Raw genomic sequence first — 5,984 nt, forward strand, 5'->3', positions numbered from 1 at the left:
GTGCCGGCCCGCGAAGGGCCCTTCCCGTCGCGAACGTCAGCGCCACATCGATCGGCGGGCGCGAGAGGAGCGGGCCCCCCCTCCCTCCGGGGGGCGCCGACACTCGGAGCTCGGCTCCCGGCCGCTGCGGGGCCCGTGAGCTAAGAGCCGGGCAAAGCGGGCCGTCTCGGCGGAGGGCCGGGTGCTGGCCTCCGCCCTCAAACGGGCCCGCTCCCCCCCTCCCACGCCGGGCAGGGTCGGGTACAATACTCGGATTGATCCCCTAGGCTGAGCTCCGGTTCTCACAGGCTCTGAAAAACCTGTCCTCAGAAATCTCCTCACACAATCCTCGAAAGGCAGGTCGAAAAAGCCAAAGCCCCGCCTTCGGCGGTACGAAACTGGAACTGGGCGCCACCTCGTGGTTCCCTCGGTCGGCCGAGACGGCGTGGGGCGACCCCTTCCGGACATCCGCGAGACGACCGGCCGTCAGGTCAACCCATTCGCTCCAAAGGGGTTGACCTGGTGGCCGAGAGGGGACTTTGAAAATTTTTCGGACTTGGAAAACTTTTTTTTTTTTTTTTCTTCCCCCAGCCCGCTTCCTCCGGGTTGACCCGGTGGCCGAGCGTCTCGCCGTCCCCGGACGCGGCGAGGGACTGCCTCCCGGCCGTCAGGATCGGGCCCACGGAAGTCTGATTTTAAAAAAAATTGGCCGACGCCACCGCGGAGGGCTACCCGGGCACCCCGGGCCCCGGAGCCGGAAAAGGGAAAAAAAGGATCGGGCCCACTAGAGACATGGACCCGGCCGCCAAGCAGGCCGCCCTGGGCTGACCCTCCCCGGCCGCAGCGAGGGACTGCCTCCCGGCCGACAGGATCGGGCCCCTGGAAGTCTGGGGGTGGGGGGGGGGGAAATCGCCCCACGCCCCCGAGGAGGGCTGCCCGGGCGGGCCTGGCCCCGGAGCTCGGAAAAAAAAAAAGGATCGGGCCCACTAGAGACATGGACCAGGCCGCCCTGGGCTCACCTTCCCCGGCCGCAGCGAGGACTGCCTCCCGGTCGACTGGATCGGCCCCTGGAAGTCTGGAAAAAGAAGAATGGAACCTGACGCCTCCGAGGAGGGGGCGCCCAGGGAAGGAGGGAGATCCGGGTTGACCTGCTGACCGGACGGGAAAGAGGCCACCGGGCGTCCCCCCCCTTAAAACCTAGGGGTTGACCTGGTGGCCGGAAAGCGAACCGGCCAGCAGGTGAACCCTTTCGATTCCACGGGTTGACCTGGTGCCCGGGAAGCGAACCGGCCAGCAGGTGAACCCGTTCGATTCCACGGGTTGACCTGGTGCCCGGGAAGCGAACCGGCCAGCAGGTGAACCCGTTCGATTCCACGGGTTGACCTGGTGCCCGGGAAGCGAACCGGCCAGCAGGTGAACCCGTTCGATTCCACGGGTTGACCTGGTGCCCGGGAGGGGACTCTGAAAATTTTTCAGCCCTTTCGACTCGGGGTTGACCTGGTGGCCGAGAGGGGACTCGCACGGCAGGCAAGCCGCCCTGGGCTCACCCTCCCGGCCGCAGCGAGGGACTGCCACCCGGCCGACTGGATCGGGCCCCTGGAAGTCTGGAAAAAAGAATGGAACCTGACGCCTCCGAGGAGGGGGCGCCCAGGGAAGGAGGGAGATCCGGGTTGACCTGCTGACCGGACGGGAAAGAGGCCACCGGGCGTCCCCCCCCTTAAAACCTAGGGGTTGACCTGGTGGCCGGAAAGCGAACCGGCCAGCAGGTGAACCCGTTCGATTCCACGGGTTGACCTGGTGCCCGGGAAGCGAACCGGCCAGCAGGTGAACCCGTTCGATTCCACGGGTTGACCTGGTGCCCGGGAAGCGAACCGGCCAGCAGGTGAACCCGTTCGATTCCACGGGTTGACCTGGTGCCCGGGAGGGGACTCTGAAAATTTTTCAGCCCTTTCGACTCGGGGTTGACCTGGTGGCCGAGAGGGGACTCGCACGGCAGGCAAGCCGCCCTGGGCTCACCCTCCCCGGCCGCAGCGAGGGACTGCCTCCCGGTCGACTGGATCGGGCCCCTGGAAGTCTGGAAAAAAGAATGGAACCTGACGCCTCCGAGGAGGGGGCGCCCAGGGAAGGAGGGAGATCCGGGTTGACCTGCTGACCGGACGGGAAAGAGGCCACCGGGCGTCCCCCCCCCCTTAAAACCTAGGGGTTGACCTGGTGGCCGGAAAGCGAACCGGCCAGCAGGTGAACCCGTTCGATTCCACGGGTTGACCTGGTGCCCGGGAAGCGAACCGGCCAGCAGGTGAACCCGTTCGATTCCACGGGTTGACCTGGTGCCCGGGAAGCGAACCGGCCAGCAGGTGAACCCGTTCGATTCCACGGGTTGACCTGGTGCCCGGGAAGCGAACCGGCCAGCAGGTGAACCCGTTCGATTCCACGGGTTGACCTGGTGCCCGGGAGGGGACTCTGAAAATTTTTCAGCCCTTTCGACTCGGGGTTGACCTGGTGGCCGAGAGGGGACTCGCACGGCAGGCAAGCCGCCCTGGGCTCACCCTCCCCGGCCGCAGCGAGGGACTGCCACCCGGCCGACTGGATCGGGCCCCTGGAAGTCTGGAAAAAAGAATGGAACCTGACGCCTCCGAGGAGGGGGCACCCAGGGAAGGAGGGAGATCCGGGTTGACCTGCTGACCGGACGGGAAAGAGGCCACCGGGCGTCCCCCCCCCCTTAAAACCTAGGGGTTGACCTGGTGGCCGGAAAGCGAACCGGCCAGCCGGTGAACCCGTCCGATTCCACGGGTTGACCTGGTGGCCGGGAAGCGAACCGGCCAGCAGGTGAACCCGTTCGATTCCACGGGTTGACCTGGTGCCCGGGAGGGGACTCTGAAAATTTTTCAGCCCTTTCGACTCGGGGTTGACCTGGTGGCCGAGAGGGGACTCGCACGGCAGGCAAGCCGCCCTGGGCTCACCCTCCCCGGCCGCAGCGAGGGACTGCCACCCGGCCGACTGGATCGGGCCCCTGGAAGTCTGGAAAAAAGAATGGAACCTGACGCCTCCGAGGAGGGGGCGCCCAGGGAAGGAGGGAGATCCGGGTTGACCTGGTGACCGGACGGGAAAGAGGCCACCGGGCGTCCCCCCCTTAAAACCTAGGGGTTGACCTGGTGGCCGGAAAGCGAACCGGCCAGCCGGTGAACCCGTCCGATTCCACGGGTTGACCTGGTGGCCGGGAAGCGAACCGGCCAGCAGGTGAACCCGTTCGATTCCACGGGTTGACCTGGTGCCCGGGAGGGGACTCTGAAAATTTTTCAGCCCTTTCGACTCGCGGTTGACCTGGTGGCCGAGAGGGGACTCGCACGGCAGGCAAGCCGCCCTGGGCTGACCCTCCCCGGCCGCAGCGAGGGACTGCCTCCCGGCCGACAGGATCGGGCCCCTGGAAGTCTGGGGGGGGGGGGAATCGCCCCACGCCTCCGAGGAGGGCTGCCCGGGCGGGCCTGGCCCGGAGCTCGAAAAAAAAAAAAAGGATCGGGCCCACTAGAGACATGGACCAGGCCGCCCTGGGCTCACCCTCCCCGGCCGCAGCGAGGGACTGCCTCCCGGCCGACTGGATCGGGCCCCTGGAAGTCTGGGGGGGGGGGGGAAATGGAACCTGACGCCTCCGAGGAGGGGACGCCCAGGGAAGGAGGGAGATCCGGGTTGACCTGGTGACCGGACGGGAAAGAGGCCACCGGGCGTGCCCCCGTTAAAACCCCTAGGGGTTGACCTGGTGGCCGGAAAGCAAACCGGCCACTGGGTAGGCCGGTCGGCAACCTAGGGGTTGACCTGGTGGCCGGGGAAGCGAACCGGCCAGCAGGTGAACCCGTCCGATTCCACGGGTTGACCTGGTGCCCGGGAGGGGACTCTGAAAATTTTTCAGCCCTTTCGACTCGGGGTTGACCTGGTGGCCGAGAGGGGCCTCGCACGGCAGGCAAGCCGCCCTGGGCTCACCCTCCCCGGCCGCAGCGAGGGACTGCCCCTCCCCACCCCCCGGCTGACAGGATCGGGCGCACTGGAAGTCCGGGACAGTATTTTCCCCGACGCCGGGGAGGGCGGGCGGAGGGGCTCTGGCGGCCAGCCCGGGCCCCGGAGCTCGAAAAGGAAAAAAGGACCGGGCCCGCGAGAGACGGGGGCCCTGCCGCAGGGGGGGGGGCAGTCCGACCGGGGCTCACCGTGCGGCAGGCCCGGGCGTCGGCAGGGGAAAGCGGGCGAGGAGGCGCGGGGCCGGGTGCCTACGGCCATACCGGACCGAACGCCCCCGATCCCGTCCGATCTCGGAAGGTAAACCGTCCCGGGCCTGGCTAGTACTTGGATGGGTGACCGCCTGGGAATCCCAGGTGCCGTAGGCAGCTTTTCCCGGTCCGAGTCAGCTCTCTCTCCTTTTCTGGGGGGGAAGGAGAGGGGGGGACGGGCCGGAAAGCCCCTCGTCGCTCCTGCCGAGTCGGAGGTCGCGGCCGCAGGTCACGGGTCTGGGCGCCTGGGGTCCGGCTCCCCACCCACCCGGCTTCCTCCGCGGAGGACCCCCCCCGGGGCCACCGAAGCCGCTGGGGGAGACGCCGGGCATGGGGCGGACTGGCCCGGACCCTCCCGGCCGCCGGCCCGCAGGTCCGCCCCGAATCCCCCCCCGCGGCCACCCAGGCCAGGCCTGGCCAGGCGGGACGGACGGCGGGTGTCCAGCGCCCAGCGGCTTCCTCCAGCGGGGACCCACGGACCCCAAAGCCGCAGGGGGAGGCCCCGGGCCTGGGACGGACTCGCTCGGACCCCCTGCGCCCGGCCGCCGGCCCGCGGGACCGCCCCGAATCCCCCCGCGGCCACCCAGGCCAGGCCTGGCCAGGCGGGACGGACGGCGGGTGTCCAGCGCCCAGCGGCTTCCTCCAGCGGGGACCCACGGACCCCAAAGCCGCAGGGGGAGACCCCAGGCCCGGGACCGACTCGCTCGGACCCCCCCGCCTCCCCTGCGCCCGGCCCGCCGGCCCGCGGGACCGCCCCGAATCCCCCCGCGGCCACCCAGGCCAGGCCTGGCCAGGCGGGACGGACGGCGGGTGTCCAGCTCCCAGTGGCTTCCGCCAGCGGGGACCCACGGACCCCAAAGCCGCAGGGGGAGGCCCCGGGCCCGGGACGGACTCGCTCGGACCCCCCGCCTCCCCCCCCCTGCGCCCGGCCCCCGGCCCGCGGGACCGCCCCGAATCCCCCCGCGGCCATCCCAGGCCAGGCCTGGCCTGGCGGGCCGGTGTGCAGCTCCCCCGGGCTTCCTCCCCCGACGACCCGCGCCCCCCTGAGCCGCAGGCGGAGACCCCGGCCCCGGGGCGGACCGGCCCGGGCTCGCCCGAGCCCCCTGCGCCCGGCCCGCAGGACCGCCCCCCCCGAATCCCCCGGGAGAGGCCCGGCCTGCACGCCACTGACGACCCGCGGCCCCCAAAGTCGCAGGAGGCGCCCCCCCCCCCCCCGGTTAGCCCCGTCTCGCTCCGCGCCCCCCGCCCCTCGCTGCCGGGACCGGGCGCCGCCCCAGAGTCAGCCGCAGCCGGCCGGCCTGAGAGCTGCCCTCCTGTGGACGACGGTGAGTTTACCTTGATACTAACCGGCCGTCAGCCAGGTCAACCCCATTGCTAGACTGGGGTGGACCTGGTGGCCGAGTGGGGGACTTGGAACATTTGACAGCTGCTTCCCGGGGCTTGACCGGTTGTCCTGAACGCCCCCCACCCCCCACCCCCAGCCCCCGGCTCCTGCTCCCCTCTCCCCAGCCTCGGTGCTACCGCTCCCTGCCTCGGAGGCTGCCTCTCTGCGGCGCCTGCATCGCCTCCGAGGACGCGCACCCTCCGGGAGGCTGGACGTAAACCCACCACTGCCGCCGACCCGGCTCTCCGAGGGACGACTGTGAGGCCCCCCACCCCACCCCACCCCCGGACCGCCCTGGGGACGACTGCTAAGCCTCCCCCACCGGACCGCCCGGGGGAAGACTGCGACGCCTCCCGCCAGGCCCC

At 70.3% G+C, this 5,984-nt stretch overlaps 1 non-coding gene across 1 annotated transcript; it reads left to right on the forward strand.

Annotated features, from left to right (window-relative positions):
- Nucleotides 1-4,233: 4,233 nt before the first annotated feature.
- LOC135977618 (5S ribosomal RNA) lies at nt 4,234-4,352 on the forward strand. The gene has a single exon (XR_010595053.1). It is a non-coding gene; the product is annotated as a 5S ribosomal RNA (ribosomal RNA).
- Nucleotides 4,353-5,984: the final 1,632 nt, after the last annotated feature.

This window comes from Chrysemys picta, unplaced genomic scaffold (assembly GCF_011386835.1).
Source record: "Chrysemys picta bellii isolate R12L10 unplaced genomic scaffold, ASM1138683v2 scaf4, whole genome shotgun sequence".
Taxonomy (NCBI): domain Eukaryota; kingdom Metazoa; phylum Chordata; order Testudines; family Emydidae; genus Chrysemys; species Chrysemys picta.